Genomic DNA, 9898 nt, shown 5'->3' with positions numbered 1-9898 from the left:
TCATTAAACCATCCCAACATTGGTGAACAAACCTTACTTGCATCAAATTTACATGCTACAACATGCTTAAATAAGCAAACATGCAATAAGTCATTCAACACAGAATCATCACCAAGATTAGATGTTATATCAAAATGATTAAACATTGGTTCTTTTGCATCAATAGTTAATTCAATGGGTGCACTCAAAATTGTTGGTATTTCAGTTGTTTGATCACATGGCAAAGTCAAATTATCAACGTAGTCCTCTAAAATAGGTGGTGTGATCAAAGTAGTGGGTAGCTCATCAGATGGTGCATTCAAATTGACAAGGCATTCATCATTCTCATGTAGAGATGGAAGATCAGTACCTTTGTCATTACCTCTTATGATCAACTCAGATGATGTAACCACTCTCGGGGGCGATGTGTCACATGGTGGAGGTGATGTAGTCCTGACAACAACGGATGTGGTTGTTATAGTATGCCTAGTAGTTGAAGGAACAATCATATCAACTCTTGGAATGTGCACCGTGCGCTTGTTCTCCTCGTGGCCAACACGTCGTTTTATTTCCTGTTCAGCTTTGCAAGCAAGATGAAACAAATGGTCCATAGGATAACACTCTTCATGAATTAGTATCTCTTGAATATCACGGTTTAATCCTCCCCAAAATCTATCCATAAAATCATCTTCACTTTCTTCTAAAGAGGAATGCAACAAGGTAGTTTGTAAATCATCATAATATTTTGTTACAGTTTCACTACCTTGTTTTAAGTGTTGCAACTTCTTAATCATGTCACGAGTATAATAAGTAGGGACGAAAGTATGTCGCATGGCAAGTTTCAAATCATCCCAAGTAGTAGGTATATAATCAGGGTGTAACCGGCAATATTCACTCCACCAAACCAAAGCATAACCACTGAAAGAACCAACCGCAACCTTAACCTTTTTATGTTCATTGAAATTATGGGAAGCAATATATTTTTTATGTCGAACTCCCATTCAATATATAAAGCGGGTTTAAAACGGCCATTAAATGGTGGTATAGATACATTAACCTGATCATGTGCATTTGGATGTTTGTGCACCTCTTGTGACGGTTGTGGTATTTGCAAAGGTGGTGGCACGTCTCCCGCGATCGACAAAGCCCATGAATTGACTCTGGATCCTGTCATGATTAGTAGAACAAGAAACAAAAGCCAAAAATAATGTTCCTATAACTACTAGGATGTGGTGGTAAAATGCTCACAGTAAAGCAAATATCAATGTCTTACAAGTTCTTACCATGCAGCAGGCGGTGATCGGCAACCAGCGGTGTCAAGTAACTCCGAATATTGAGTAAAGCGATTGCCAGGGGAGCGTACGTATACACGGTGTAGAAATATGTGGAGCTGGGTTGGCTATATATGGTAGCAAAAGATTAGCAATAATCAATTCAAAGATGCAATGTTGAATAAACGCTCAACAACAGTACTGTGCTGGTCCTAGGCAAGACCGGACTAGAGAGGCGAGCCTAGAACACTAATAAGGTCACGGCGTAGCACAACTAGCATCAATGAAGGATACTAAGTAGCTCTTGACAGCAAGATATAAGTGAAGATCACAACGGCAGTGAAGATAATGATGAAAAACAACTGCCAAGCAGGATATACAACAACTCTCTCTCCAACTTTCCTCTTGAAAAGTTTGAGACAATTTTCTGATAAATTCTTTCAAAGAATGCTACTAACTCAAGCTTTCCAATGCAAAAAGAATCACTCAATTCCGAGTTGATATGAGGAGTCAAAGAATTCTAAAACTGGCCTGAAAAATTGGAACAAGTTGTGTTCACGAACTTCGGAGGGCAAAAAGACCTATTTAGAAGCCGATTTTGAGGTGTCAAATATTGAACTAGCTTCTGCAACTATTTAGATGCGGCTCGTCGCTAGCTTCAATTTGAGTACTCACGGAGCCAAAACGGACTTCGTATGAGGAAGATACACCTGTTTTACTTAACAGTGCGCAAAACAGATTCCAATCCGAATTCAGATACGAGATTGATTCTAGATAGATCCAATTTTTTTTCTTCTCTCTTTTTTTCTCACTCTTTTTTTTCTTTTTCTTCTCTCTCTGACCTTTTTTTTTACTTTTTTTTCTCTCTTTTTTTCTCCGTCTTTCTTTTTCTCCTTCTTTTTTTTTCTCTCTCGTTCCAAACAAACTAGATAAGATGCAGATAGGATCAAGCGAAGATGTGAATGATCTCAACTATGATTATGACAATGAACGGTGGGTAGCACGTGGTGGAAACTGATGGATGGATGGTGGACAGCGGAAGGGATAACGATGCAGCGGTGGCGTGACAAATGTGAACAAAACTCGAAACTCTAAACGACCTAGACACTAAGACCAACAACTCGACACGACGATGCAACCAATAATTCAACTATGCAAGCAATGAAAAGAAAATTGCAAAGGCTCAGACTGGCTTGGAGCAAGGATGAATAGATCTAACTCTTTTTTGTGGCTTTTTCTTGGACAATAGGTAAGAAAATAAATCTAATCTAGGAAAACTGGAAATTCTCACCGAGCAACCTGAAAACTGATACCACTTGATAGAGGCGAGGGTCCCGATCTTTCGATGAGATGATAACTATCGATTTGGTGGAGACGACTTTGACAATCCGACTACAAACGTGCACAACGTTGCGCCTTAGCAATCGCTAAACCAATCTCCTGAGGTTACTGACCATGCTGGAAGCACGGTCAGCCTGACCACGAAGGTCTATTCCTGCAAGCAATCGAAGAACGATGATAGAGGCGGGGGTGTCCCGATCTTTCGATGAGATGATAACTATCGATTTGGTGGAGACGACTTTGACGATCCGACTACAATCGTGCACGACGTTGCGCCTTAGCAATCGCTAAACCAATCTCCTAAGGTTACTGACGATGCCGGAAGCACGGTCAGCCTGACCACGAAGGTCTATTCCTGCAAGCAATCGAAGAACGAGCAAGAATATGATAGAGCAATCTGAATATTGCAAATATATATGAGGTATTGATAATGGTGGGGATCCGGAAGCGGTCTTGGTCTGGTCGTTGGACACAAACGAAGTACACGAAGTTGCAATGGCTAACTTTTAACTAAACAAATCCCAAGGAAAAGCTACTAGATGGATCTACTTATATAGAAGCAAGGGGTGGCGGCCAAGGAGGTGGGACGACGTCCCAAGGCAGCCTAAAACTAAATCTAGGTCGTACAAGGCCAATGGGCCCAAGTGGAGGTGATGTAACACCTTTGGACTTGTAGTTTGACTCGGATTCTGCTGCAGCATCAGATTGTTTCGTCCACAACTCAACGCTCCGGATGAATTTGAAGGTGATTCCAACTGGGTTGGAAAGTGCACGAAATCTAGTTTCCAACAAAAAAAGAATCACCCAATTCGGAGTCCGTATGAAAAACTTGTGTGCGTTTTGAGTCAGGTGTGTCTGTGCAGTCCGAATCTGAATCCAGAACGTGAGAGACTTGGACTCTATCTTCTCTTGGGCCAAAAGTGACGTGAGAGAACTTTTTGAACAGCAAATAAACATCTCTTTCTTCCTTATCTTCATATGTGGATTGTACAAATGTCCCATACACCTGCAATTAGACAAAACACAGAAGTGTGTGAAGTATTTTTGTTTTGGATAACATAAATAGATTATTGAATAGTTTGCACTAGAAATCACCTGACAAATATGCATATATGCAATATTTTTGGTCATATCCAAGGTAGTCATGTCCTCATCATCCTCCCCTTCTTGAAAATAAAGCCGTCCTCGGCGTTGCTTAATCTGAAATGTGGCTAACAAAAGAGACAAGGTGTACATGTTGTATATGTATATGTCATCCATTTTTACTTCCCTTGATTTTTGCATATATGACACATGAATAGATGAGTAACTTGCATAGTTCAAAAAATCTAAAGCCAAAAAATTAGCACAAGAAGTAGAAGGCATGAAAATATTGCAACTCAGTTTGCACATATAAGTGAAGCTCTTATTCATTTCAAAAGATTGACAATGTTCATCATTAAACCATCCCAACATTGGTGAATAAACCTTACTTGCATCAAATTTACATGCTACAACATGCTTAAATAAGCAAACATGCAATAAGTCATTTAACACAGAATCATCACCAAGATTAGAGGTCATATCAAAATGATTAAACATTGGTTCTTTTGCATCAATAGTTAATTCAATGGGTGCACTCAAAATTGTTGGTATTTCAGTTGTTTGATCACATGGCAAAGTCAAATTATCAACGTAGTCCTCTAAAATAGGTGGTGTGATCAAAGTAGTGGGTAGCTCATCACATGGTGCATTCAAATTGACAAGGCATTCATCATTCTCATGTAGAGATGGAAGATCAGTTCCTTTGTCATTACCTCTTATGATCAACTCAGATGATGTAGCCACTCTCGGGGGCGATGTGTCACATGGTGGAGGTGATGTAGTCCTGACAACAACGGATGTGGTTGTCATAGTATGCCTAGTAGTTGAAGGAATAATCATATCAACTCTTGGAATGTGCACCGTGCGCTTGTTCTCCTCGTGGCCAACACGTCGGTTTATTTCCTGTTCAGCTTTGCAAGCAAGATGAAACAAATGGTCCATAGGATAACACTCTTCATGAATTAGTATCTCTTGAATATCACGGTTTAATCCTCCCCAAAATCTATCCATAAAATCATCTTCACTTTCTTCTAAAGAGGAATGCAACAAGGTAGTTTGTAAATCATCATAATATTTTGTTACAGTTTCACTACCTTGTTTTAAGTGTTGCAACTTCTTAATCATGTCACGAGTATAATAAGCAGGGACGAAAGTATGTCGCATGGCAAGTTTCAAATCATCCCAAGTAGTAGGTATATAATCAGGGTGTAACCGACAATATTCACTCCACCAAACCAAAGCATAACCGGTGAAAGAACCAACCGCAACCTGAACCTTTTTATGTTCATCGAAATTATGGGAAGCAAATATATTTTTTATGTCGAACTCCCATTCAATATATAAAGCAGGTCTAAAACGGCCATTAAATGGTGGTATAGATACATTAACCTGATCATGTGCATTTGGATGTTTGTGCACCTCTCGTGACGGTTGTGGTATTTGCATAGGTGGTGGCATGTCTCCTGCGATCGACAAAGCCCATGAATTGACTCTGGATCCTGTCATGATTAGTAGAACAAGAAACAAAATCCAAAAATAATATTCCTATAACTACTAGGATGTGGTGGTAAAACGCTCACAGTAAAGCAAATATCAATGTCTTACAAGTTCTTACCATGCAGCAGGCGGTGATCGGCAACCAGCGGTGTCAAGTAACTCCGAATATTGAGTGAAGCGATTGACAGGGGAGCGTACGTATACACGGTGTAGAAATATGTGGAGCTAGGTTGGCTATATATGGTAGCAAAAGATTAGCAATAATCAATTCAAAGATGCAATGTTGAATAAACGCTCAACGACGGTACTGTGCTGGTCCTAGGCTAGACCAAACTAGAGACGCGAGCCTAGAACACTAATGAGGTCAAGTCGTAGCACAACTAGCATCAATAAAGGATATGAAGTAGCTCTGGACAGCAAGATATAAGTGAAGATCACAATAGCAGTAGACCTATTTAGAAGCTGATGTTGAGGTGCCAAATACTGAACTAGCTTCTGCAACTATTTAGATGCGGCTCGTCGCTAGCTTTCATTTGAGGAGTCGCGGAGCCAAAACAGACTTCATATGAAGAAGTTATGCCTGTTTTACTGAACAGTGCACAAAACAGATTCCAATCCGAATTCAACTACAAGATTGAGTCTAGATAGATCCAAATTTTGTTTTTTTCTCCTCTCTTTTTTTTCTCACACTTTTTTTTTCTTTTCCTTTCTTTTTTTCTCTCTCCCTCTTTCCATAACAAACTAGATAAGATGTAGATTGGATCAAGCGAAGATGGGAACGATCTCAACTATGATTATGACAATGAACGGTGGGTAGCACGTGGAGGAAATTGATGGATGGGTGGTGGACAGCGGAAGGAATAATGATGCAGCGGCGACGTGACTAATGTGATACCACTTGATAGAGGCGGGGGTGTCCCGATCTTTCGATGAGATGATAACTATCGATTTGGTGGAGACGACTTTGACGATCCGACTACAATCGTGCACGACGTTGCGCCTTAGCAATCGCTAAACCAATCTCCTGAGGTTACTGACGATGCCGGAAGCACGGTCAGCCTGACCACGAAGGTCTATTCCTGCAAGCAATCGAAGAACGAGCAAGAATATGATAGAGCGTTCTGAATATTGCAAATATATATGAAGTATTGATAATGGTGGGGATCCGGAAGCGGTCTTGGTCTGGTCGTTGGACACAAACGAAGTACACGAAGTTGCAATGGCTAACTTTTAACTAAACAAATCCCAAGGAAAAGCTACTAGATGGATCTACTTATATAGAAGCAAGGGGTGGCGGCCAAGGAGGTGGGACAACGTCCCAAGGCAGCCTAAAACTAAATCTAGGTCGTACAAGGCCAATGGGCCCAAGTGGAGGTGATGTAACACCTTTGGACTTGTAGTTTGACTCGGATTCTGCTGCAGCATCAGATTGTTTCGTCCACAACTCAACGATCCGGATGAATTTGAAGGTGATTCCAACTGGGTTGGAAATTGCACGAAATCTAGTTTCCAACAAAAAAAGAATCACCCAATTCGGAGTCCGTATGAAAAACTTGTGTGCGTTTTGAGTCAGGTGTGTCTGTGCAGTCCGAATCTGAATCCAGAACGTGAGAGACTTGGACTCTATCTTCTCTTGGGCCAAAAGTGACGTGAGAGAACTTTTTGAACAGCAAATAAACATCTCTTTCTTCCTTATCTTCATATGTGGATTGTACAAATGTCCCATACACCTGCAATTAGACAAAACACAGAAGTGTGTGAAGTATTTTTTTTTGGATAACATAAATAGATTATTGAATAGTTTGCACTAGAAATCACCTGACAAATATGCATATATGCAATATTTTTGGTCATATCCAAGGTAGTCATGTCCTCATCAAACGAGCAAGAATGTGATAAAGCAATCTGAATATTGCAAATATATATGAAGTATTGATAATGGTGGGGATCCGGAAGCGGTCTTGGTCTGGTCGTTGGACGCAAACGAAGTACACGAAGTTGCAATGGCTAACTTTTAACTAAACAAATCCTCCAGGGAAAAGCTACTAGATGGATCTACTTATATAGGAGCAAGGGGTGGCAGCCTAGGAGGTGGGAGGACGTTCCAAGGCAGCCTAAAACTAAATCTAGGTCGTACAAGGCCAATGGGCCCAAGTGGAGGTGATGTAACACCTTTGGACTTGTAGTTTGACTCGGATTCTGCTACAGCATCACATTGTTTCGTCCACAACTCAACGCTCCGGACGAATTTGAAGGTGATTCCAATTGGGTTGGAAAGTGCACGAAATCTAGTTTCCAACAAAAAAAGAATCACCCAATTCGGACTCCGTATGAAAAACTTGTGTGCGTTTTGAGTCAGGTATGTCTGTGCAGTCCGAATCTGAATCCAGAATGTGAGAGACTTGGACTCTATCTTCTCTTGGGCCAAAAGTGACGTGAGAGAACTTTTTGGACAGCAAATAAACATCTCTTTCTTCCTTATCTTCATATGTGGATTGTACAAATGTCCCATACACCTGCAATTAGACAAAACACAAAAGTGTGTGAAGTATTTTTGTTCTGGATAACATAAATAGATTATTGAATAGTTTGCAATAGAAATCACCTGACAAATATGCATATATGCAATATTTTTGGTCATATCCAAGGTAGTCATGTCCTCATCACTAGTTTTGCATGTGTATGGTGGTCTGAACATTGTAGATTATATCCTATTCCAACTACTTGGGCTGCTTTGAAAACTGCTATGCGTACGCGTTGGGTTCCACCATATTATCAACGTGAATTGCTTCAAAAATTGCAGCGTTTAAGACAAGGGAAAAATTCTGTAGAAGAATATTATCAGGAATTACAAACTGGCATGATTAGATGTGGTATTGTTGAGGAGAATGAAGCTATGCTTGCACGTTTTCTGGGTGGATTAAATAGAGAGATTCAGACCATTCTAGACTATAAGGAGTATACTAATATCACTCGTTTATTCCATCTTGCTTGTAAAGCTGAACGTGAAGTGCAGGATCGACAAGCATTGGGGCGAACTAACTTTTCTGCAGGCCGACCTTCATCATGGACACCACGTGCATCTTCTACTTCAACTGCACCAGCACCTCCATCCGGTGCCACCTCCAGCTGTGATACAAGAAAACAGGCACAACCACCATTATCTTCCAAGAGCGCACCTGCGGGGCCTGCACAGCGTTCTTCTTCTTCCATGGCATCAACAGGGCACACAAGTGATATTATTTGTCGTCGTTGTAAGGGAGGAGGTCATTATACGAGAGAATGCAAATCTCCGCGTGTGATGATTGCTACCGCGGATGGTGGATATGAGTCCGCTAGTGACTATGATGAGGAGACTTTGGCTCTTATTACACGTGAAGAACATGGTGGAGATGATTCTGATCATGAAACGCAATACATGGCTCCTGAAGACGCTGACAGGTATGAATGTTTAGTTGCTCAACGTGTTTTGAGTGTGCAGATCACACAAGCTGAGCAAAATCAGAGGCACAATTTGTTCCATACCAAGGGAGTTGTGAAGGAACGTTCTGTGCGCGTCATCATAGACGGAGGGAGCTGCAACAACTTGGCTAGCATGGAGATGGTGGAGAAGCTTTCTCTCACCACAAGACCACATCCACATCCTTACTACATCCAATGGTTCAACAAAAGCGGCAAGGTTAAAGTAACACGTACTGTTCGTGTGCATTTTAGTATCTCTACATATGCTGATTATGTTGATTGTGATGTGGTACCTATGCAAGCATGTTCCTTATTACTTGGTAGATGATAGAGGCAAAGGTGTCCCGTCTTTCGATGAGATGGTGGATTTCGCTTTGGTGGAAGTCGACTTTGACGATCCGACTACGAACGTGCGAGGACGTCGCGCCTTAGCAATCGCTAAACCAACTCCGAGAGGTTATTGACCACGCCGGAGCACGATCAACCTGACCACGAGGGTCTGTTTCCTGCGAGCAAACGAAGAACAAGCAAGAAACTAAGATTGCAATCTGGATATTGCGAATATAAGATGAAAGCTTTATTGATCAAGGTGGGGTTCTGTGACGCCTTTGTCTGGTCGTTGAACACAAACGAAGTACGCTAAGTTGCAGCTATGGCGAACTTTTAATCTAAACAAAACCCAAAGTCTAAACGATGCCCTAAGGGCTGTATATATGGAGGAAGAGGGGGGAATTTCGTGGCACTTGGTGGAGGGGTCCGAAATCAACCCTATCTCTTGTTTCCCCACACATACGGACTCTAAAAATAGCCTATACTTATGTATTTCGAAATTACATGGGCCTGGCCCAATAATAAGGTGACGCAGCACCTAAAATAGCCTCGGGACGAAATTTATGAAGTGGCATCTTGTATATTTCGTCCAAGGCTTCATGCACCCATTATGGTGGCTTCAAAGTCCTGAAATCATCACTTGTAACTCCGTTCTTGTTCCCTTTGCGCATGCCATCATCTCCATGCTTGTTCTTGCTCCAATGTTCATCCTTCTCCAAGCTAGGCCCTTCATTTGTAAGCAAAACAAATGTATCCAATTTAGGCAGCATCATATTCTCATGAACATTAGAATCATTACCAAGAAACGAAAGTACCTGGTAATTTAGTTGGCGTGCACGAGCTCTAGTAATTGGTCCAGTATGTATAGCAGCAGGGGCTGTGGGTGTAACAATTGTATTGATGTCCTCATCATGATGTAACACCTTTGGACTTGT

This window comes from Triticum dicoccoides, unplaced genomic scaffold (assembly GCF_002162155.2).
Source record: "Triticum dicoccoides isolate Atlit2015 ecotype Zavitan unplaced genomic scaffold, WEW_v2.0 scaffold71603, whole genome shotgun sequence".
Taxonomy (NCBI): domain Eukaryota; kingdom Viridiplantae; phylum Streptophyta; class Magnoliopsida; order Poales; family Poaceae; genus Triticum; species Triticum dicoccoides.
The sequence above is the reverse complement of the archived record's forward strand: the minus strand, read 5'-3'. Positions refer to the sequence as shown.